This window comes from Rhipicephalus microplus, chromosome 3 (assembly GCF_043290135.1).
Source record: "Rhipicephalus microplus isolate Deutch F79 chromosome 3, USDA_Rmic, whole genome shotgun sequence".
NCBI lineage: Eukaryota > Metazoa > Arthropoda > Arachnida > Ixodida > Ixodidae > Rhipicephalus > Rhipicephalus microplus.
Window position 1 is genome coordinate 281855455 of NC_134702.1, and position 25771 is coordinate 281881225.

The 25771-nt window shown below is 45.3% G+C and overlaps 1 protein-coding gene and 1 non-coding gene across 5 annotated transcripts in view; one reads left to right on the forward strand and one right to left on the reverse strand.

Moving 5' to 3' along the window:
- The window catches only part of LOC119167773 (uncharacterized), a 933880-nt gene that overhangs the window by 570937 nt on the left and 337172 nt on the right, over nt 1-25771 (reverse strand). The window lies entirely within an intron of this gene.
- Nucleotides 23788-23860, forward strand: TRNAT-UGU (transfer RNA threonine (anticodon UGU)). Its single transcript has one exon. It is a non-coding gene; the product is annotated as a tRNA-Thr (tRNA).

A 25771-nucleotide genomic window follows, 5' to 3' on the forward strand; every position in this document is an offset into this window, starting at 1 on the left:
ACGGCTGAAAGTGTTGGTAACTCGGCCACAAAAAGCATTCAGAGAAAAGTCAAAGAGGCCCAGAGGATTTATTGGATGACAGCGATGAAAAAGAAGCCGACTCTCAGTAACTACCGAAAGTTCAAGAACAAAATAAGGAGGGAAATGTTTCATGATAATTCAAGGAAAAGCACGTTATTGTTCGAAGCAAGATCAAGTTGCCTCAGAACGCGTAGTCATAAAGCGAGATTCAGTAATGAACAAGAACAATGTGCATGCTGTGGGGGAACCAAGGAAACAATAGAACATGTTTTAATTGAATGCGGTAATATCCACTCAGGTATACGTGTGTGTACAAGCGTACACGAGGCTTTGAGTTTCAGGGACAAGCATGGAAAGCTGAACACGTCCGCAGTAGGAGCAAGTAAGAGATTGTTAGAGCACTGGTGGCAGAAAAGTAGAGATGAAGGACAGAAATAGTGAAAAAATAGTGGTCATTCTGCCTGAAGAGGCAGAAACCTGGAACACAAGTTTAAATTTTTTCTTATGTTAAAATCAATTTAACCGAAGTCGGTAAGGCAGTCATCATTATCATCATCATTATCATCATCATCAGCAGCAGCAGCAGCAGCAGCAACCTGACTACGTTCACTACAGGACAAGACCTCTCCCATGTTCCGCCAGTCAACTCGGCCCTGGGCTTGCTGCTGCCTCTTTTTACCCGCAAGCTTCTTAATTTCACCTGCCCTTTTAACTTTCTCTCTGCCTCTAACCCGATCGCCTTCCCTGTAAATCCAGTCAGTTACCCTAATGACTAATGGTTATCGTGCGTACGCCTTACATGCCCGGACTATGTTCATTTCCTCTTCTTGATTTTAACTATGATATCCTTAATCTCGATTTGTTTCCTGATCCACTCAGCTCTCTTGTCTTTTAGGGTTACACCTGTAGAGGTTTATTGAGCGAACCTAACGGGCAGGTGGAGAATTTGAGAAAGCGACAAGACGAGGAAGATAGCGGAGCTTGAGCGCTGATCTCGTGGTGCCTTACTCTGCGATGATGCTGGTTGTCCCTGGTATTATCATCATTACTTCATTTTATTTGCCCCCGTCGAAAAAGATGAAGCCAAACTGGCGATCTAACAGGTGGGAACGAGCGGATCGAAGTACGGCTTCAAGCGGTCCCCGTAAACAATATCGTGTCCATGCCGACAATGGTAACCGAGCGGCGTAAGTGGCTCAATGGTGTAATTGACGGGAGATATGCGCTCTAGCTACCACGCGGTATGGACCATGGTAATATGAAAGTACCTTGGTAGACAAACCAGTGCACAGGGTGGTACATACAGCCACACAAGGGTTCCAGGGATGAACTTTGCGGCAGAAAGGTGGTCGTTATCGCGGGCCTTTCTCTGGCGTTGCTGGTCAGCTGTAGTAAACTGCTTCGCTAGTTGGCGGCTTTCTTGGGCGTGACGGGCGGCTTCGGACACGGTCACGCACTCAGATGCATCTGGTGCGTATGACAGCAAAGTTTCAATTGTGTGCGATGGTTGATGTCCATATAGAAGGAAGAATGAGGAAAGCCGCTCGTGACTTGGGTAGCGGTGTTGTACGCGTAGGCCGCAAAAGGAAGAACCAGGTCCCAGTTCGTGTAGTCAGATGCCACATGCGTCGCGAGCATGTCACCCAGGGTCTGATTAAACCACTCAGTCAGGCCATTCGTATGAGGGTTAAGCAGTACTTATCCGGTGTACAATATGACAATGGCAGAGAACAGCTTGGATTACGTTGGATAGCAATGCACGGCCCCGGTCACTGAGGAGCTCGCGAGAAGGGCCGTGACACAACACAAACCAACGGAGGATGAATGCTGCGACGTTCTGAGTGGTCGCCGTAGTAAGAGAAGCGCTTTCGGCGTACCGTGTCATGTGATATACAGCGACGATAGCCCACCGGTTACCTGCTGTGGTCAATGGCAGTGGTCCATAAAGGTCAATGCCGAAGCGATCGAATGGACGGTTGGGACACGCAAGCGGCTGTAGTGGAGCTGCTCCCAGACTCGGTGGCTGTTTCCGTCGCTGACACTCGACTCGTGGCAGCCGCTAATAAACTGTCGAACAAAAGTAAACATCCGACGCCAGTAGTACCGCTTCCTTAAACGTTCGTAGGTCTTGAAGGCACCGGCGTGAGCACATTGCGGGTTGGAGTGAAATGATGCACAGATTGTAGAGCGCAGCTTTTGGGGAATAACGAGCAGCCACTTCCTACCATCTGGTGATTAATTGCGCCGGTACAAGAGGCCACCTCGAATGGTGAAGTGCGAAGCCTGGCGTTGCATAGCTCGTGTGGTTGTAAGTGTCAGTACACCAGATCCAGTAGTCCAGAAACGAAGTTATCCATGGATTGTCGCGCTGTGCAGAGGACATTGTGTTGTTGTCAAGAGCTGACAGCACGTGTTTTATAAAAGATATATAGGCAGCCTCACTGCGCAGTGGTGATAGCGAAAGCGCATCAGCGTCGGCATGTTGACGGCCGGAACGGTACACGACACGGATGTCATACTCTTGAAGTCGCAGAGACCAAATAGCAAAACGACCTGATGGATTCTTCAGCGACGACAACCAATATAAGTCATGATGGTCTGTAACTACAGCAAACGTGTGGCCATATAAGTATGGGCGAAACTTGACAATCGCCCAAAGTATGGCTAAGCTCTCTGTTTCGGTAACACTGTAGTTTACGTCAGCCTTGTCGAGCGTTCTGCTCGTGTAGGCGACGACATACTCAGGAGATCCAGGCTTGCGTTGCGCGAGAACTGCACCGAGAACGACACCGCTGACGTCTGTATGTATCTCAGTTGCAGCCGTGGGATCATAGTGGTGCAATACAGGTGGTGAGATCAGGAGATAGCGAAGAGTGGTAAATGTGTGATCCCACTCGGAAGACCATGGCGAGATGTCGTTGGCACTGCTTAAAAGTTGGGTCAAAGGGGCAATTCTGGAGGAAAAGTTCCGCTCAAACCGACGAATGTAGGAGCACAATCGTACGAACATGCGTCACTGTTTTACATTCGTAGGTTTGGAAAATTCAGACACAGCACGTAGTATAGCCGGGTTGAAAAGAACGCCATTATTTGTTACGATGTGGCCGAGAATGGTGATCTTCCGAGCAGCGGAGTGGCATTTCTTGAGATTCAGCTAAAGCTGCGCCTTTTTCAGACACGTGAGGACATAATTCAGGCGTACAAGATGTGTTGTGCAATCGGGTGCAAAGACGATCATATCGTCGAGGTAGCACAGGCATATGTTCCATTTCAAACCCCGCAAAACCAAGTCGATCATGCGCTCGAATGTGACCGGCGCCTTCCAGAGGCCGAAGGGCGTGACATAAAACTCACATAGCCCGTCCAGCGTCATGATGGCTATTTTTAGACAATCAGCACTGCCAAGGGCCCCTTCCAATACCCCGAACGCAAATATAACTTTCACTTTCACTTTCACTTTATTTTCTTAAATACCCTGAGTGGGGGCATTACATAAGGGGTGGGTGTACAGTAAGGATAGATGATACATGACCATTCAGGAAGAGAGGTGCACTTTTACAGCATCAATGAAAGCATATGGGTTGCTGGTGGCAACGACGGCGTAGGGAAGGCCGTTCCAGTCTACAATGGTGCTTGGGAAAAAAGAAGACGGGTAGGTGAAAGAACGGGTTTGAGGACGAGCAACACTTAAGCAATGGCCTGTAAAAAGGGATATGCGAGTAGGCAGTGAGATGTAAGGTGGCTGATTGAGTGAACTGAAATACATTTTGTGAAAGAGGGATAGGCTGGCAGTGCGACGGCGACAAGAAAGGGTGGGCAAACCAGTTGCCGCCTTTAATGAGGACACACTAACGTTATACGGATATGATGAGTGAATGAACCTGATGGCATGGTTCTGCACCATTTCTAATGCGTCTATGAGATAAGATTGATGAGGATTCCCGATTGCGGACGTGTACTCAAGTTTTGATCGAATTAAAGATTTGTATGCGATGAGTTTAACGTGAGGAGGAGGGCTGCGTAAATGACCTCTCAGAAAGCCTATAGGTTTTGTTACTGGATGAGATGACGTTGGACACATGCGGAAACCAATGGAGATCTTTGAAGATGGTTGCACCAAGATATTTGAAGGTACTAACAGATTCAATAGGCGTGCTAGCAACTTTGTACGGATAGAGGAGAGGGCTTCGCAAGGGGGTGACGGACATTAGTTTACATTTACTGGGATTCAGGACCATCAGCCAGCGATCGCACCAATTCAGGATTTTAGATAAACTGCTCTGCAGCACAGCCTGGTCGCAGTTATTTCTTATTGACTGGTAAATAACGCAGTCGTCTGCGAACATACAAATAGAGCAAGTAACTTCCAATGGCAGATCATTGATATATATCAGGAACAATAGGAGACCCAGCACGGAACCCTGGGGGGCGCCGGAGGATGCAGGGACGGGGTTAGAGGCTATGTTATTGATACACACACACTGAGACCGATTAGTAAGAAATTCTTTAACCCATCGTATGACATCTGAATGCAAACCTAAATGGAAAAGTTTTAAGAGCAAGCGTCGATGTGGTACCTTGTCGAAGGCTTTAGCGTAGTCAAGGAATATTGCGTCTACCTGTATGTTGGAGTTCACGTTGGAATGCAGATCATGAATAAAAAGAGCGAGCTGTGTTTTACATGACAGACCTTTGCGAAAACCATGCTGTGATGAATGGAAGAAGTTGTTGAAATCGAGGAAGTTAAGTTCATGATGTTAGTGTAGTTGATATGTTCCATGATTTCACATGGTATGCTGGTTATGGAGATGGGCTAGTAGTTTAATGGTGAAACTCTGTTACCTGACTTGAAGACGGGAATGACCTTCCCCACTTTCCATTCGTTCGGTAGAGTGCCTGATGAGAGAGACTGCGAGAACAAGGTTAAGACTGCGGCAGAAATATGTTTAGTGTTTTTTTAGAAGTTTATAAGTGACGTCATCAACACCTGCGGACGAACAAACGTTCAGCTTTTCAATCAGTGATGCGATGCCATCGGCCAAGAAATTTATTGCCGGCAATATTGACACGATAGGGGTAGGGCACTCAGGTAGGCGGGCATCTAGTTAGGCTGTGAAAACAGATGAAAAAGCGGCTTTGAATGTTTTAGCGCACTCAGAATCTGAAAGGATATCACCCTGATCCGTATAGATACGGATAGAGCGGTTGGGCTGAGGGTTAATGATCTGCCAGAATTTACGGGGGTTATCGGTTATCATGCGGGTAAGGTTCGAGTGAAAAAAAGAATGTTTACGTTGACGAACTTCTGCGAGATATGCGCGTTCAGCTTGATAGTATCTGTCCCACGAGTCGGCATTAGGTTTAAACTTTGCGTTACGAAAGAGCCGCTTCTTTTGGTTCTCAAGTGTTTTAAGGCTTTTGGTATACCACGGCTTATGACGATTAGAAGGAATAGTGGTGACTGGAATATATTTGTCCGCTAAAACATTCATCTTGCCCTGAAAATCTGACCAGTTTTGTTGCACAGAGCGATTGTGAAATGTCGTCGGTGGACCGATAAATTTCATGCAGTTCGTCGTTTATGGCCGAGTAGTTGCCTTTATTGTAGAGGCGAATTTTTTTTTCGCTGGGGAATGGTGAACAAGTGGTTTGGGGGAAAATGTGGCATGAAATAATTTATGGTCGCTTATTTCTTTAAGGTAATTAATTGATGACATGAATTCGGGATGCGATGTTAGAATAAGATCAAGCGTGTTGGCACAATCTACCGTGACATGAGTTGGTTCTTTTATCAGTTGGGTCAGATTATGGTTAAGGCAGAAGTCCAGAACTTCAGCAGTTTCCGAGTTACCTGTAGCTAATTGCATAAAAGACCAATCAATACTGGGGTAATTAAAGTCACCGAAAATCAAGATGCCTGCATTAGGGTGCAGCTTGGCTAAATCACTCTAAATATTATTAAGTTTGTTGGGAAAATCGGAATGATGAGTAAGAGGCCTGTAGCACACGCCAAGAATAATAGATGAAGGTTCGGTACGGCAGATCAGCCACAGAATTTCGAGGTCACTTGATATATTGACAGGGCAACAGGATAGTTCAGTATGAACGGCGAATAAAACCCCACCCCCTCTGCCACCGTGCCTCTTTTTTCGAAAAATATCAAAGTTGGGAAAGTTGTTCATAATTTCAGCATCAGTGATTTCACTAGAAAGCCATGTTTCGGTTAGTACAACTACATTACTATTGGATGATGACACCAGATTTGACACTACTTCTCGTTTTGGAAGGAAGCTGCGAATGTTAGTGAAGATAACCGAGAGTGAAACGGTGGCACGGGGCATGCGAGTGAGGTGGCTGTGCGGTTGACGGGCGGGACGAGATAGCTATAGTCGTTCTTGCACGCTATGTGAAGCTTCATCAAACGAGAAGCGTCGTGGGCCGATGTGTAGCGTTTTATATCGAAGTGAGTACGGCACGGACTTGTTTTTTGCAAAAGCGACAAAGTGTTTACGTGCGTTTTGTACCCGTTAGAAAAAGTCCTCCCCTATGCCGTATGTGGTACCTTTCAACTCGCGAGCGTTAGTAAGGATCGCCTCTTTCCTCTTAAAGGCAGAAAATCTGACAATTATGGGACGATTACGGCCAGAGGTATGGCGACCCAAGCGATCCGCTCTTTCTCTTTCTTTTGTGTCGACTGTTAAATTCAGTTGTTCGGAGCAAAGTTGAATAATCGCTTCTTCAGGGTGTGCACACGATTCAGATGAAGAATCGGGGATACTATAAAAGATCAGGTTGTCGCGGCGGGACCGATTTTCGGCATCATCAAAACGGCTTTATAAAAGAGATACAAGATACACAGTTTTGGTGTTGTCGGTCTGTACGGTTCCAAGCTGCTGCCGCAAGTGCTCGATGTGTTCACAACTCGCTTCCACAGAAGCCACACGCTTAGCGAGTTCGGCGATAGTGTTATTCGTGGCAGCAAGTTGTCCTTAATGTCTTTAATTTCCGTAATGACAGTTGCTTGACCGGCAGTTAGCTTACGCAGCTCGGCGAGAATCGCCGCAACATGGGGTCCTGGGTTCGACTCGATATCACCCGCGACTAGCAGCAAGGAACGCACGACAGCTCCACACTCACAACAAGTAGCAAACAGGCGCTGCTGGCTCGGCAGCTGAAGTAAGAAGTAATTGCTCGACTTTTTTGCGTATAGGCTGTATGAAGGACGAACCTGCATGATGAAGTGCAGAGGATTAGTGGTCACTCTCGCAGAACAGCTGCCGAGCCCACAAGGCGATGCCGACGGGGGCGGTGGCTTTATAGCTTGTGGAACGATTGATGTCGTTGACGATGGGGCCTTCCAAGCTGTGCCCAGGACCAAGTGCTGAGATAGTAGCATGGCTGTCCGCGTTGAATCCCGAGTACTGTCCAGCCAGGTCCCGCATGTTGAAATCTGAGCAGGTCCACGGGACGATAGCACGCGCACCAGTGATGCGCACGTTGTTAAACCAGACAGCGCAGGAAAGAGCATCAGAGCGAAGGAATGAAGAAAAACCTGCATGATGAAGTGCAGAGAATGAGTGGTCACTCTCGCAGAACAGCTGCCGAGCCCACCTCGACGAAAAAAACGACGAAAAAGAAAACGCAGCACCTTGTAAGCAATCAATGGCGTCACCAATCCTGGGCAAAGAGTATACGTCTTTGGGAGTGATCCTATTTGCGCCTGTAATCAACGCAAAAGCGAATCGTACCATCCTTCCTAACAATAACGACCGGAGATGCCCATGGACTTTGAAAAGGTCGGATAACGTGGTGCCTGAGCATATCGTCAACCTGTGTGGTGATAACCTGACGTTCCACGGAGGAAGCACGGCATGGTCTCTGTCGTACTGGCGCGTTGGAACCTGTGTCAATGCAGTGAAAAAACTGGCAGTTCGGCCAAGGGTAGGTGGAGCAACGTCAAAGGATTCACGAAACAGGTAGAGACGCTGAAGAAGCTATGAACGTTCAGATGGCGATAGTTCATCGGTGATCAATGAATTGGGAAGCTCGGAAGGTGGTACATCGGAAGGGTTGAGGGCACTGATGGCGTCGTAGTCCCCAGAACAATCTGGCGGCATGGTGAAAATTCGTTCTTTATCAATGGCATGAACGTGTCCAAGAGATTAACCTTGAAACAGTTCGACGGGATACGGAAGGGGATTGAAGAGACAAAGATCACTGTTTCCTTCAGAAATTCAGGAACTGAGAGAGTTGAATCAGGCAGAAGAAGTGATATTTGACTAAGAAAGTGGCTTGATGGTTCAAAGAATGCAGCTTCGTCCCTAGTGCCATCGGAGAACGCGGGGAGCAACACAGCTGCTGTCGGAGGAATGTCAGTGCTTTCTTTGACGACGAGTTTGTGTACGACCGGCTGAATGCGGTCGGTTGGTTGGTCGTAAACCGAGAAGAGTTCAAGTTCCGATCTTGCACAATCAATAATAGCGTAGTTACGCGATAAAAATACCAGCCAAGTATAATGTCGTATCAGCATGACGAAAGCATAATAAACTCAACAGTGTAGTGATTCTTCGCGATGATCAGTCGAACAGTACAGGCGGCTACAGGCTGAACTGGGTCCTCATTCGCTGTTTGCAAGGAGATCATATCAAGAAGCGTAATCACTTTTTGGAGCTTGCGGCAAAGTTTAGCGTCTATCACGGAAACGGCAGCACCGGTACCAACTGGAGCATATGCTCGAGTATCTTCTTCAAAAACTTCGACAATATTCGACGACAATGTTCGAGGATTTGAGCATTTTGACAGTGCACTTCTTGCATCCTGAACTGCGGTGGTTTGTTTCCTTCGTGTTCAAGAGCCGGCCGACGACGCATGGGTGACATGGGGTGATGACGGGGTAAGGCGAGTGACCAGACATAGTACGCGGACATTCCCGTGAAGACGAGCTTGACTGAGGATCCGAGTTTTCCAGACGAGATGGAGGAAGGTCCGTGAAGTTGTTCTGTGGCAGGGCGTCTGTGTATGCCGTGACGCGACGACGGCAGTATCGGGCGATATGGCCATGACGGCCGCACGCAACACAAATGGGCCAGTTATCGCGCGTTCTCCAAATATTAGCGACGAGGGGAGCAGCCCGTGCGGTTGACGGGTGAGTTGAGGCTGGGCCCGAAGTGCACAGCCTCAACTCACTCGTTCGCCGCATCGGCTGAGTGAGGCTGTGGGTGAGTTGTGGTGGAGGTAGCAACGGGAGGAGCCCAGGCGGTGGATGGCTCAGTCCGGGCTGAGATATGCAGCACATGGAACTGCGGGGGCTGGTGTAGCTGCTGCCGCTTTATTGCGTCAGCGTAAGTAAGAGGCGCTGTGACAGGGGGCTGCTGCAGGAGCACCAGCATAGCCTCGGAAATCTGCTCCTGGACCACATGTCGGAGCATGGGAACCATTGGTGGTGAGTGTCGCAGTGGCTGTTGCTGCGAGAGCTCCTGGCGTTGAGCAAAAGGCAGTAGAGAAAGCTGCCGAGCCACTTCCTGTCGCAGGAAGTCTTTCAATTTTGCGAGAAGGTTTGTCTGATCAGTCATGACGTCCAGTGCTGTCACTGGTTGGATCATCTGGAGTGAGCGTCGCGTCTGAGCTCGTTGCCTCCACAATTCATCATGGTTCTGAAAAAAAGTCAATACTTCGGCCACAGTGTTAGGACACTTCGCGAGAAGCACCTGGAAAACGCCATCGTCGACGCCCTTCATAATGTGCTGTATCATTGAATTCTTGCTCATGGAAGCATCGACGCGCTGGCAGAGATCGATCACATTATCTCTATATGAGGAGAAAGTTTCACCTGGCTCCAGTGCCCGTGTGCGCAGACATTGTTCGGCGCGTAGCTTACGTAAGGCAGGGCGATCAAAACGGATTATAACGCCTTCTTGAAGGCGGACCAGTTCGCGAACTCGGTTTTGTGGTTTGATACCACAGCATGACCACGTTGGGGGGATTAAAATTGACAGTGCCCAACTTAGCAGTGTCATCCCACCTGTTGGAACTACTGACTTTTTTGTATGACGAAAGCCAGTCCTCGACATCCTGGTTTTCGGTGTCCGCAAAGATCGGGGGATCTCGCTAGTGAACCAGGCCGGGGCAACTAGCAGCCGCGAGAGGTACTGTTTGTTGGGCCGCGTTACCTTGCATGGTTGACAGCAGGGTACGGGTTCGGAGTTCCAAGGTGTAGGTGATGTGGTTACCCAGCACGATCCACCAACTGTAAAGTGGTTTATTGGGCGAAATTAGCGGGCAGGTGGAAGATTCGAGATAGCGACAGGACGAGGAAGATGGTGGAGCTCGAGCACCGATCTCGTGGTGTCTTACTCTGCGATGATACTTGTTGTTCCCTGGTGTTGTTATCATTCCTTCATTATACACCTAACATTTCCTTTCCATTGCTCGTGGCGTCGACTTTAATTTAAGCTGCACCCTGTTTGTGTGTCTCAAGGTTTCTGCTCTATAGCTATATACCTGCAAGATGCAGCTGTTATATAACTTCCTCTCGAGGGATAGTATCAATGGACCAGTCATAATTTGTGAGGGCTTGCCGCATGTGCTCCACCCCCTTCTTGTTTCTCTAGTTACTTCAATATCGTGGTTCTGCTCCACGGTTATTAGTTGTGGTAAGTAGACGTAGTCTTTTACAACTTCTTGTGCACTATCACCTATCTCGAAGTGCTGTTCTCTTTTGAGGTTGTTGTACATTAGTTTCATTTTCTGTAGAATAACTTTAAGACCTAATTTTCTGCTCTCCTTGTCTGACTCCCTAATCATGAGTTGCAATCCGTCCCCTGATTTACTCAGCAATGCAATGTCATCAGCGAAACGCCGGTTACTAAGGTACTCTCCAATACTGACATGCTTTGACCGCAAATAACACACACACAAAGTAAAAAAAAAACACTAAACGACAAGCACAAGCAGCACTTCCAACTATAGTAGACCAGGCGCAAATCCAGACTTAAGTAACGACATACAGACATGCGCAGTCTTCACACAGCCTTACGCTATCCAGCTACCGAACAACCTCTTCTCTGATCAGTACAAGCTCACCGACGGTTCACTGATACAACTACAGTGTCTATAAATATACTGCCTAGTGTGCTGAGTGCGGGCTAAAAGATGGCCGCGCAGCTGATGACTGCCGGTGGCGCCCGCATGGTGTGCTGCTGTGCGAGTGGGTGCATTTGAGTTCAATCCTTGCGCTCTACAAGCACTGCGAAGCTTTCAGGAGGCCGAGTCGTGCGAGGCCCACTATTAATTATCTGCATTTCCGGAGTGTTTTTTTTCATAATACTTTACTGTATAAGAACTACTCAATTGCTTTCCCAGTACTGGCGCTTTGCAATACCAAATGGAGATCAATTCGTGGCATACATTTCGTCATCTGCTACTGCCCGCAAAAAAAAGAGGCAGATCCCACATAACTTGGGAGTCAATGCTGTTCACGGTGACGCTGTTGTAAATCTTTAATAAGTGAAACATTGTGAAGGGGCGTTAAATAAATGCGACAAATTGGATAGTCAACACTGCAACCAGCATTGGCGTTTCACGAACATTTGGCTCTTCTTACAAGGTATTTCGATGACCTGGCGCGTCTCAGTCGCAGAATACTTGGTTTCCACGCAGATTGCTTGGCTTCGATTCCTCTGCTAGGACACAAACTTTTATTATTTGCATTCATAGGGTCAACGTTGCCAATGCCAGCTTAATGCTCACGTGTGAAAAAAGGAGATGTGGCGAAAAGGGTTTGATGGCGTACGTGACGGAATCGTGAAATTATTCACGTCAGGACCAGCGAGTCATATTCATCAAATCATCTTACCCGCCTAGACTAATTTTGGTTTACCCTAAGTTAAGGGGGTGGGGATGATAGTGAGGGCACCCAGGTGTAGGCTATTTGGATGGATGGATGGATGGATGGATGGATGGATGGATGGATGGATGGATGGATGGATGGATGGATGGATGGATGGATGGATGAATGAATGGATGGATGGATGGATGGATGGACGGACGGACGGACGGACGGACGGACGGACGGAAGGACGGACGGACGGACGGACGGATGGATGGATGGATGGATGGATGGATGGATGGACGGACGGACGGGTGGGTGGGTGGGTGGGTGGGTGGTTGGGTGGGTGGGTGGATGGATGGATGGATGGATGGGCGGGTGGGTGGGTGGGTGGACGGATGGACGGACGGATGGATGGATGGATGGATATGGCTGTACCCTTGAGATCGGGCGGTGGGTAGCGCCACCAAGCCGTAAAAGTTAATGAACCATAAAACTAAGTTTATTTTCTTTCCTTTAAATAGTGAGGTTGAGGATTCGTACTTTGCAGTGAAGGTTTTAATTTTTACTCGTGCCTTGACTTTAGCCAACAATGAGATAACCTCAATCTAGTTAATTCTACTCGCTTAAAGTCTACTTTGACCTCCCTGTTCCTAAACACCAGTAATTTGAAAAACTCTGCGCCATCATCCTGAACTATAGGGTGAAGCCCTTTATAGAACATTATCAAGTGTTCGGTAGTTTCTTCTTTCTCGCCACACGCATTGCATACCGTGCCTACCCCTTCGTATTGGGCCCGATATGTCTTGGATCGCAATCCTCCCGTCCTGGCCTCAAACAGTAGAGAGCTACCCCGAGTGTTATCGTAGATCTTTCCTTGGCAATTTCCTGCTTAAATGTTTATAGATCCCAACTGCGGACTTCTTTATTATTCCAATTTTCTACATATCGGTCTCAGCTTCCTTCACTTTTATCTTAACCAACAGCTCTTTTTTGTTTGGCCCTCTGCTGTTTTCTAAGTATTTACCAGAAAACTTTCTGGTTTGCTTCCTCCATTTTGTATCAACATTCCTCATGTACAAGTAGCTGAATACCTTCCTAGCCCCCCCCCTCCTCCCCCATTTCTCTCAAGCACTTCTCAAATTTTATCTTGCTGCTAGCTTCCCTGCCCACAAATGATGTCCATCCCATATCACCTTGTACTCCCTGACTTGGTGTATTCCTGTGAGCCCCTAAAGCAAGCCTACCTATTCCACGTTGCTTGATTTCTAATCTTGCTTTAACTTCTGATCTCATGCACAAGACTGCATTCCCGAACTTCAGACCAGGAACCATGACCTCCTTCCAATTTCATCTCACAAAATCATACCTATTGTAATTCCACAGTGCCCTGTTTTTCAGTACCGCTGCATTCCTGTAACCTTTAGTCGTCACAGATATTTCGTGTTCCCTTAGGTACTCGGCCCCATTGCTCACCTATACGCCCAGATATTTGTATTTATCTGTTATCTTTAGCGTGGCGTCCTGTATTCTGTACTCACTACCTTCACTGTCATTAAATATCATGACTGCTAAATTTCCTTACTGAAACTGAAATCTAATCTATCTCCCTCATTACCGGAGATGTCCATCAATCTCTGCAAATCTCCCTTGTTGTCGGCCATTAGCACTATATCATCTGCGTACATAAATGCTGGTAGTGGGTGTTCAATAAGTTTTCTTTGTTTGACGTAAGATAGGTTGAAGCCCAGTCCACTTCTCTCTCATTTGGTCTCTAATCCTTGTAGGTTGTCACGAGGCTAGTTAACCCACAAGCTCTCGTGTAGGTTCTTGTGCATACAAACCGATGAGAAAACCCACATCGGTAAGGAGAACACGAGACCGTTTATGCACACAAGAAAAACAACTAAATATATTTTCAATAAACTAGATAAAGAGAAAGAAACAAGAGGAAAAACAAACAAAGCACACAAATTCGAGGAGAAATTAACCTAATGACCGCGAAATGCTAAGGATGCGTAAGTTCCGCAACAGCAAAAGCGACTGTCACCGTTCGGTCGCGGCACTCTTGTAGACGGCGAGGGTTGATGCGATGGGGTGCAGACAAGGTAGATCAGAAGTCCAAGCGTTGCTCGGGTTGAAGGTAGCTCCGGGCGCACCAAGGTCAGTAACCTCTCAGCGTTCGTCCTCCGACGCTTGGACGTAGCCCTGGAAACGGGACGAGCCTGGCCAAAGCCAGATGGTGAGAAGCCTGGCCAACGCCAAACGACGAGCAGCCTGGCCCACGCCAGACGACGAGCGGCCTGGCCAACGCCAGACGACGAGCGGCCTGGCCAACGCCAGACGATAGATGATGCTCGGGTGCCCGACCAGGTGGGAGCCCGCAGCAGCCTTGCCTCAGGAACTCGGCCGCCACCCCCGCGCCCTGGTAGCCCGCTTGCCTCCGTCGCGTCCCGGCCACGTCTGCCCCGTTCTTCGTTCGGGCTTCTTCCAAACCAGCGTGGGGGCCTCTCATTGGTCCGAACTTCACGCGCCTCGTCTGCCCATCGTCTTCCTCACCGAATACATCGCGAGAGCGCGCGTCCACACCATCGGTCGTCGTCGTCTCCTTTCCTATGCCGGTGCACTCGCGCAAATTTTAAACCGAACACTGGTTGCACTCGCGCACTTCACGAAACGCGCACTTCACTTATCACATAGGTACACCATGAATAATAAGGGTGACAGGGGACACCCCTGCCTAAGCCCCCGTTTTACCTCTGCAGGCTTGGATGCCTGTTTTTCCCACTGTATAATTACCTTGTAGACTTTATAGATATCCTTTCAAAGATTAGTGACTACAACTTCCACGCCTAGTGTGTCCAGTATTCCCACAATTCCTCTTGTACCACGCTATCGTACGCTCCCTTGATATGCAAAATTGCTAGCCACAGGGGCCTGTGTTCGTTTTCTGCTATTTCGATGCACTGCGTCAGTGAGAACAGATTGTCTTCTGTTGCGACTCTGGGTCCGGCGGGTCTCAGTTTGGTAGCGGGCCCCCGTCCTAGGACCCATCGTCGAACAAGTCAGATGAGGCACTCGTAAAAACGAAAATTTATTTATATGGTTCGTAACTGAGAAGGAGAATGAGAAGTCAAGAACTGTACAGAGGAACTGTTGAACTATATAACTCAAATTACACGAAAGCCTTCGGCTTATATAGCGCCTTGTTGCCAACCCTGGGCGTATTGTCCGAGGCTTCCGCCAATAAGGCGCTTCATAGCCTAAGTGCTCCACCCACGAAGGAGGGGAAAGACACCACACAATGCATGTGGGGATGGCACAGTCTACACGATGCCCAAATATGGTCACAAACGCACTACACCGACGTTTCGCACACGTCACCAAGTTTCGCGCACGTCCAATGATCTTAGATGATCTTGGTTTCTGAGACTCTTCTGGCAGTTGGGTGAGGTTCAAAAAACCGGCTGCCGGTGCACGTGTCAAACTTGCCTGACTGTGTTTGAGTAGGACAATGTATTGGTGTGCCAACATATTGTCAAAATATGTCACCCCATTCAGCTGATCTTATGGAGGAAGGGGGACGGAGGAGTGGTCGACTAATCCCCCATCATCGAGGCGGGCTCCCGCAAGTGCAACAGCAGATAGTGCCCTTTTCTTTCCTTCAAACCCACATTCCATTCCTCGTCATTTGCTAGAGGCTGCGGCTTAGCTGCGCATATCCGGGGCTCCGCTTCTCCTCGCAAGATGCAGCCACAACCAGTTTGGTCTTAGCTTTCAGGCTGAACTGCAAATACCGTGCTGGTTCCGAGATTTCCTGATCCTCGGTGACCTCGAAAATGGCCCAGCTGCCTCCTTGTCTGCCTCAAAAGCCTTGCTCGCAACAAACTTAATGGCGTTTCTTGAGTCGAGCTCACAATGGCCTTCCTTGGCTCATGCGTTTTCTTTGCGCGGATCAGACCCGAATCTCTCGTTCAGGTTTTGCCGAGAGGAAATGAACCCGTCTTGACAGCACACTCTTGCTTTGAATGCGTCGGAATATTCTCGTCCCGTTCACAAAGACCGAAAATCTTCAATAATGATGCCGGTCGTAACACTTTCAACCTTCTGTGTTTCCGAAACCCATTCTGCAGTTCCACCAGCACCCCCTCATCCTGTATCCATGCCTGCCGTCTTTCTTTAAAATCTGCATCGCCAGCCTGTAGACAATTGATGTCACTGTTATACGACGGTAGTTGTTGATGTCCGCTTTGTCCTCCTTGCTACCTCCTTGCTAACCTCCCTGTCCTTCCTCATTTATTCCTCCTTTGTCCTCCTTTTCTTTATAGATCATGCTCATCCTGCTGAATTTCCATCCACCGGGAACTTCTCCATCGAATATTATGTTGCCCACTGCCTCTCTCAAAGCCTGCTTAGACTTCAGACCTAATGTCTTTATTAGCAGAATTAGAATGCCATCTGGGCCTGTTGATGTACTACTAGGAACCTATTTCTCAGCCCTACACACTCTCGTTGTGAAAATGAAGCCATTGCGCCCCTTGATTCATTCTTGTCTATTGTGGCGCATAAAGCACTTCTTTGTAGAAATTTTTCTGTCACTCTTGTTCCTATATATTTAATAGCTTCGTCCTCTTCTAACCTAGCACCTTGAGCTGTAGTTATAAACCTCTACTCTAGGCTCGTCTCATTTCCTAGGGAGTTTCGATGGCTCCAAAATTTTGCAGCTGCCTTTCTATCCTTTTTATGTACTTCTGCCAGCAACTGAGCTCCATTTCTTTTAATCTTTTCATTGAACAGAAGGAATGCATCCCTTCTACAGCTTAGAAAGATGTCCCATTTTCTTTCAACTTTATCTGTCGGTTCACCCCACTGCTGAGCATGTCTGTGTTCCCTAGAGGCTTTTTGACGTTTTGCTATGGCTCTCCCGACCAAGTCTTGGGCTTTTGTCTTGTTTTCCGGGGTGACTTGTCACGTGCCATAGCAAGCTCTAGCTCAAACAGTCTAAATATATTTGTGTATGTCCACACTGTTTTATTGTCCTCAGTGATTACTTTCTCAATTTATTCAGCAGCTATTTCAATTTACCTTTTCTGAATAAAAATTTGCCTGTAGTTTCTAAGCTTGTCTCCTTCCCACTTTCACTGCTCTTCCAAAACTTAACTTGATACGTTTGTGATGACTACCCAGACTTCTGGAGCCACCTTCATCTATGTGCAGTCCGTCGAGATTATCATACATCCTATGTGACATCAGTGTGTAATCTATCGTCGACTGCAGCCTTCCTACCTCCTATGTTATTTACCCTTCACACTTCTCGGTACTGTTGGAAATGATCAAATGAAGCCTTCCACACATATCCATGATTATTTTGCTTTTCAGGTCGGTATACCCAGCGCATTCATATATCCTAGTATAATTATCTCGCACTCTCCTCCTAATTCCTCAATGTCCTTTGATACACACTCCACCATTGCCTAGTTTTCCTCTCTGGCCTTTTTCCCCATCCACAAGTACACGAAAGCAAGAAGTGTTATTTGCCCTGTCACTTTCCCTTTTAGCCATAAATTTTCCTTGCTTTTTTGGCAGTCTATACTGCAAGGTCAGAGTCGCGGCGCCCCTACCGTCGACAGGTGGCGAAACGTACTCAGAAACTCTCACAGTGTATTCAGGACGGGTGAGAAGACCATAAGAAAAGAAAGGCCTGCACGTGCAGTCTAGTTCAGCCGTATCGGAAGCTCTCAAGTTGAAGTGCTCACCTGCATGGGCGAAAAATACATCCGCGGTGTGTTCCGGCTTTGAACACGCAGAGTGAATCTACTGACCTCTGCGTTATGCATCGCATGGGCGCCACCATTCGCGCTATGGCACTTTCCTGTAGGGTGCCGTAGTCGGTGCCTAATTTCAATTCTAAAATGATCGAATACTACATTGTTGCCCACCGCAACACACATACACACACACACACACACACACACACACAACAATTTTCTCTTATGCCGAATGAAAAAACTCGTGACGGTGGCCCAGCACACCAGTTGCTTGTCCCGCTGCCGGAGGCAGCGATCGGCATCGCGCGTGCTTTTTCGTCTTCGCTTTCTTTTGCCGTATTTTGACGCGCGTTACTTATCGAATGAACGTCGCGTGCGCGCCTGCAACAACGTGTACTCTCCAACCGAGTGTGACAAAACGTGCCAGTCATCCTTTACCTGCACCGTCAACGTGGCTGTGAAGACGTGGAGATCTTCGTCGCAACAAAGTGATATTGTGTGTTCCTTGACAGTTCTCGTTTGGGTGTAGTGGGTGTGCTTTTTTTCAAGTGCGCTGTTGGCGCCTGGTGTGGAACTGCAAAGTGATTCGCGTCGAATGCGAGGATTTTCGACTGCTTCCTGCTTCATCTTCTGCGGCTATCTTGATTGGAAGCATGGCATTTTCGGCAGAAGCCTTAGAGGATCCAGGATCGGAATCGCTTCGCGTGGAAGAATTTCTTAGTGTACGTTTTGACACGGAGTTGGCTTTGACCTTGACTCCGTTGGATGTCGAGCACTTCTGAACACTGCTAAACGGCTGGTGTGCGGGAACTACAATCTTTTCGATGCATGCGAGGAGCACGACGATTGACTGCAAGCGACGACTGGTGTACGAGGCTTCAACCAGCCACCTTATATATCTGGAACCGCCCGCCGAACCGGCATTTCGGCAGCAGTGACAGTGGTGTACGCTAGTCTTTTCACAAGCATCTACTGCTTTTTCGAGGTTGGTGCACAGGTTCTTGCATTGATCTATGATAGGTTTGTGCAATATTTCTAGCCGCTGTCGCTGCTGCTCTGTGATTTATTTTTCTTTGTGTTTGCTGTGAGCCTCTGTACTTATCATGTGAAAAGAAATCGCCAAACTATTGCAAGAGTTTAAAGAGCAAATGAAAACCGAGTGAAAAAGCACGAAAGAGGCTTTTGAACGAGGAATGCGCACAGACAAGCGCAAGATGCGTGCGGAATTTGAGTAAATTAAATCCAGCTTAAGTCATGTTAGCAACAGTCTCGATAATGTGAATCGCCGACTTGACTTTGTTCTGAATGAGAACAAGCAAATCAAGAAAGAAAATGACACTCTCAAACTCAGGATCATCACTCCAGAAAAGGGGCTTGCTACCTGTGAAACGTACATGCTAAAATCAGAGCAATACTCGTGAAATTGAAACATTGAAATTAAGGGAATTGTAACGGCAGCCGATGAGAACATTGCACAGCTTTTGATAAAAGTTGGACAGGCTATCGGAGAACCCATATTAGCCTGTGACGTCGATGTGTATCACCGGGCGCCGAGTAAAGATAAAGAAAAACCAAACAGCATTGTTCAGTTCTAACACCGTGAAAAGTGTGACAGGGTTCTCAATGTCGCTCGAAAAAAGAAGATGACGAACGCTACCATCGGCTTGCAAAGTGACGCCCCTATCTATATCAATGAGCACTTTTGTCCGGAAATAAAGAGACTACTGGGCATGGCGATTTCACGAAAGCGTGAACATGGTTGGAAGTTTGTTTGGACAAGCAACGGAAACATTTTTGCCCGTCGCACGTAGACGTCGCCTAACGTGACAATCTGTAGAGAAAGTGATCTTGAAAAAATTAGCGCCACTTAAGTAGTGAAGCTTTTGAAGTATTGGGTGATGTATCTTTTTACCATGTTGTCGGCTAGTTATATACTCGCTGAAGACGTTCAGCGCATTTTGAAATCTAGAAAAAACACGCGTAGTCTGTGCAAAGTGATGCATTTGAACGCCCGATCACTGCAACCAAAAAAGGATAATGTCACTTCACTGTTGGAATCATGTGGCACAAACTTTGACCTTTTATTGTTCACAGAAACGTGGTATACTGATGAGTCAGAACATTTCATGCTACCAGGGTACAATCACTTCTTTTTGAATCGCATGGAGAGTAGAGGGGGAGGCGTTGCCATTCTAACAACACTTGAGTCTTATGAAGGAATTGAAGAATACAGTCTTATCACAAAAAACTACGAATAACTATGTCTAAAGAAGGGCACAAATGTATTTGCTGTTGTATATGGCATCCTAGTGGTTCTACGGCGGATTTTCTAACATTTTTGATCGTCTTTTGTCACATGCAATTGTCATGCATTATATGCTTACCGTAGGTGGCGATTTCAACATAGATGTCTCGAAGAACTCAGCCGCAAGTACTGAATTTTTGTCCGTGCTTAAGTGCAACTCTTTTAAAAATGTCATTAATATGCCTACGCGTATTACTGAATCTACAGTGTCATTGCTAGACATGTTTCGTACACATTCTACTGCAGAAGAAACAATTTCTGGGGTGATCAGTTCTGACATAAGTGATCACTTGCCTGTATTCATTTTCTTCAAAATGCATGCAAATTTGGCTTTCACTTGCCTATATTCATTTTCTTAAAAATGCATGCAAATTTGGCTTATGTAAAACCGGAAAAATTCTTGTATCGTTCAATAACACCAAATACATCGGAGCACTTTAGGGGCCACATCATGCAGACACATTGGGATGATAAAATGGCTGATGAAGATGCAAACAACGCATATAACAACTTTATTCCAACATTGAAGGAACTTTACTTCATATCATTTCCTCTCAAGGCACATCACAGGTCGAGCGAATTGCGGAAGCCCTGGATAACAAACTACTTTAAGCGTCAGATAAACCATAAAAATAAACTTTACTAGCAATTCGTCAAAAGACATAATGCGGACCTATGGGTTGAATAAAAGGCTCTTAAAAATGGATTAAATAAAGAAAAAGAAAGGGCGGAAAGAGACTACTACAGTCGTATTTTGACCTGGAACGTCCAGAGCAACGTAAATCCATGTGGAAAAAGTTAAATGAGGTATTGAACAGAGGAGCCCCCGCCACAAAAATCGATAATCTTGAAATAGATGGAAGGATATTAAATGGCATCGACCTTGCTGAAACAGTTAATGACTTCTTTTTGAAGATAGGAAATGCCAACCAGAGCGTGCAAACAACAACTGACATTACTCACTCATCAAACACACTTTTTCTTAAACCGACTTCCACATGTGAAGTAATTACGCTTTTCGGTAAAATAAAAAATAGTCGGAGCTGTGACTCTGACGGCATACAAATGCGACCAATAAAGTATGTATTAGACCTCATAGCAGAAGTGCTAGCAAATATGTACAACTTAGTGTTATCAACAGGTATTCTCCCAACCAACACGCAACTACGAAAGTTACTGCAATATTTAAGTCCGGAGACAAAAACAACTTAAGCAATTATCGCCTAATATCTATACTACCAGTTTTCTCGAAATGCCTTGAAAAAATAATAAATGATAGAATTCACAGTTTCTCGAGGAAGCACAATGTATTAACAGAATATCAATATGGTTTCAGAAAGAAACTTTCAACAAAAAGTGCCTTATTAGCACAAAAAGAAATCATACTTTGCAATATCGAAAAAAGACTTCTGACACTTGCATTGTACTTGGACTTTAGTAAAGCCTTTGATCGTGTATCTCATGAACTGTTACTACATAAAGTAGAATGCTATGAATTTAGGGGAATACCACTAAAACTTATTATGCAGTCATATTAGAGTGCGTGGTCTCAGTATGTTGAAAGAAATGGCTTCAAATCGCGCACACAAACAATTAAAACCGGAGTACCCCAAGGTAGTATCCTAAACCTGTATTGTTTTTATACTACATAAATGATATAGTCAGAATTTGTGAAAAATGTAACTTCATGATATATGCTGATGACTGCACATTATTCTTTACTGGAAAAGATTTCAGTACTCTCGAGGCTTTAGCGGCCAACACACGTTATAAGCTTCGTCAATGGTCTACCAAGAACAATTTAATGTTAAATGAATCAAAAACAAAATGTGTCTTTTCCGAGCTCTCGGCATATTTCTGCATGTACCAAATTATGTTACCCTAGGCCCCTACAAAATTGCAGTGACCGAATCCATTAAGACGCTTGGAGTAGTTTTTAAGGAACATATGTCCTGGAATCAGCATACAGACCACATTAGTTTAAAGTTGAGACGCGTGGTTGGCACTCTAAATCGTTGTCGACGTCTTTTGCCCGTTACTGTAAAGCGGCTCTTATATCAGGCTCTCTTCCATGCCCACTTGAACTACTGCGCTCTAGTATGGGCAAACACTACGTCAACAAATTTAAATAGGCTAAAAATACTTCAGAAAAGAGTGATCAGAGCAATGAAAAACATATCATACCCTAAACACACAGGAAAACTCTTTGCTAAACATAAAATTGTTAAGGCAAATGACATATACCAATTCAGGTTGTTACAATCCTATATTAGCGCAAACAGAGGGAAACTCGACGCATTCCTGACACTTGCAAATCTTGAACATACACAAACCATTTACTTCCATCGATATAAACCCCCGAGGAAAATTCCGTTATCTCGCACCAATTACGGCACCCAAAGACTTAGCCACATGCTACCTACTATATTGAACTCATACGAGCAGCAAGACATAAAAATTGACACATTAAACAATACCGATGTGCAAAACACTATTTTTTTTAGATTTGTATTGTTTACATAGGTCACTCTGTATTGCTCTGCATCATTTATTGTGTACCTTTATATATTTTTTTCCTTATTATTTCTTCTGTGTAACCTGATTGTGTACCTTTCTTATGTACCAAAGCGATGACACATACTCTGCGAATTACTGTGCTCATGTGTTTATCAAATATTCCTTTTTGTTTGTTTAACATGTCCTAGCTGTCATTTACTTTGTCTTCGGGTTGTATTGTCTTCTGCTTTTTAATATTAGTTTTTTTTTTCATTTTATTGTATTTCGTTTTCATTCTGTCATTGTTGACGTAGGGTGGATGGTGCTTAGTCAAGCTGCAATAACTGCAGCTTTTTTGCCGTCTCCCCATTTTCGCCATTGTATCTGTTTTGGTGAAAATAAATTGTGGCCGAGTAGCTTTGCTTAAACATGAGCTGCGTAATCATTCTTTTGTAATAGTTCATGCTCCAGATGACAGTCCTCCGCAGGCTATCGATATAAATATCTTTATTTCAAAATATACGGCGGCCAACGGTAGCGACGGTGGGTAACGGCTCGAAGTGCATTCGGATGAGGCTCGTGCTGTTTAGTTTCGCTGTAAGGTTAACCAATGTAGGCTACAGGAAAGTTTTCTTTGATATCAATTATTTATTCCTATTTCAGCAACAGCTAAATCGTTTTTTAGAATAATAAAAAAATCTATATTTGCGTACTTCTTTCACAAATACATACATACATATACATATATATATATATATATATATATATATATATACATATATATATATATATATATATATATATATATATATATATATATATATATATAAGGGAAAGAAGTGTATACCTAAGGGCTCGTTTTTCCGCGCTTTAACACAATAATAATCAGATCTCACAGACAGTAATGCCAAGGAATGTACAGGGGAAGTATTTAGAATCAATGGAATGTAAATAAGAAGAAAGAAGAAAGAAAAGTGGATGAAAAAATAACCAGCCGTGAGCAGGAATCGAACCCACGACCTCGAAGGTCATAGGTTCGATTCCTGCTCTCGGCATGTCCTTGGCATTACTGTCTGTTAGATCTCATTATTATTGTGTTAAAACACGAAAAAACGAGCCCTTAGGTATACACTTCTTTCCCTTATTTCATTGAACGAGGGTCTCGTACTGGCAGACTTAGTGTGTATAGGTTGTATAAGAGGGACAATTAATCAGCTGCCCGATCATAATAAGTTCACGTGCTACGTGACGCCAAACATGCGAATAAGAGTGTTTTCACACTCGTCGCTCGGCTTATAGATGGCGCTGACTGTCACTCATACTTCTAAATTCACATATAAACCCAAAAAAAAGTGGATGGAGGGAAGGCCGCTGTGATAGCTCAGTGGTTAGAGCATCGAACGTGTTATTCGAAGGTCGTAGGTTCGATTCCTGCTCACGGCTGGTTATTTTTTCATCCACTTTTTTTTCTTCTTTCTTCTTAGTTACATTCCATTCATTCTAATAACTTCCCCTGTACATTCCTTGGCATTACTGTCTGTTAGATCCCATTATATATATATATATATATATATATATATATATATATATATATATATATATATATATATATATATAGTCCAGTAGATCCTCCGTGAGTGGTAACAACGTGGTTTATTTCGACGTTTCGGCCTAGAGTCTGGCCTTCATCAGGATTAAAGGTACAGCTTGTTGGTGCTCGGCTTTATACAATCTCAAATCATAGGGAAAGGAAAGAGTAAAAAAAACAGAAGAAAAGAATAAAAGAAAAGGGAAAGAAGAGAAAAAGGAAAAAAAAAGAAAAAAAGAGAAAAGAATATAAAGTGGACTCCCCTCGAGCGCCCCCCTTCCACTCTTCCTTCCCCTTCCCCCTTAATCTTTCTCCCCTTTCTCCCCTTCACCTTTATGATGTCAGCGGTCTGTGTATGCTTCCTTTCACTAACGCAATCTTCCCGACCAGACGGCGCCTCCTGGCTCTGGCGGTTCGGTGTGGGGCAAAAAAGATCTTTTTTAGGAGGTTGTAAGCCTTTAACTACTCGGAGCCCAGTCAACATTACGTCGTAGAAAGAGGGGTGCGGCGTATTGCGGCAGAGGCTGGTAAGCGGGCTTTTTGGGAAGTTTTAGGCCTTCAACTACTCGGCGCCCCGTCATCACTTTGTCGTAGAAAGAGGAGTACCGCGTATTGTGGCAGAGGCTAAGCGGGTGCAATGCGAATTCCTTGCCCGCTTCTGAATTACGCGTGCGGTAGGGGCCTCCCGGCTGTGCACAGGGTTGCTGTTGGGCATGTCATGCATGGCATAATTGATTGGGTAGTAAAATAAAACAGAAAACAGACGACAGCTGTACTTAGGAAGAGTAGTTACACATGAAATTGTTTTGAGTTGTCCAGTGCCCTTCACAGCTGCAGTGCCGTGAACTCAGGTACCATTTTCATTATTGCCGTTATTGTTTTCCAATGCTTTAATTGCTGCAAGTGTACCAGGATTCTCATTTATTCCTCTATCGAGGGTGTTAAATCGGTGGATAAGGTATGACTCTCGTTGTTCACGTTCTCGATTTGATTTAAATCCCGTCTCTAAGAGCGTTACTGATAGTTTGTCGAATGCATGGTCCGGAAGAATGAGATGTTTTGATAGAGGTAGACTTAGGGCTGATTTCGCATGGGCTCTGTGATTATTGAAGCGAATCCTAAATGGTGTTTCTGTTTGTCCGATGTACTGCATACCACACGTTGCATTCGAGTAGGTATACCACATTAGAGGAATCGCATGTTAGGTTTCCTCGTATGTTAATCGAAAAATCGGACTGTGTGGATATATATATATATATATATATATATATATATATATATACTTAAATATATGGAGTCAATCGGCTCTCGATAATTTCATAGTGAACGCTCGTACACAGATTTATACAATATCAGCGACTACTGCACAATATACGTAGTATGCTCATTTTATGGTAATGAAAAATGCTTGCTGGATACCATGTTCAGTTATTGGCGTCTATCTAAGGGAAATATGCAACATTTTCGCGCACTTGCACTGCGCACAGGCTGGTCATTTTTATATAACGAAAAAGATGCTAGTGAGGCATACAGCAAATTCCTGTCAATTTTCACTCATCTTTACAATTTATCTTTTCCACTCAAAAAAGGCAAAGTAAAAAAACGTATTAGAAAGCCTTGAGTGCAGCCTCAACACGTTAAGATGATAAGTAAGAAAAATAGGTTATTCAATAGATTTTCACGCATGCGTGAAGAAAGCAATCTCATTGCATTTAGGAAGTTCATTGCATTTAAGGAAAATTCAATTAACAAAGAACTGCGAAAGG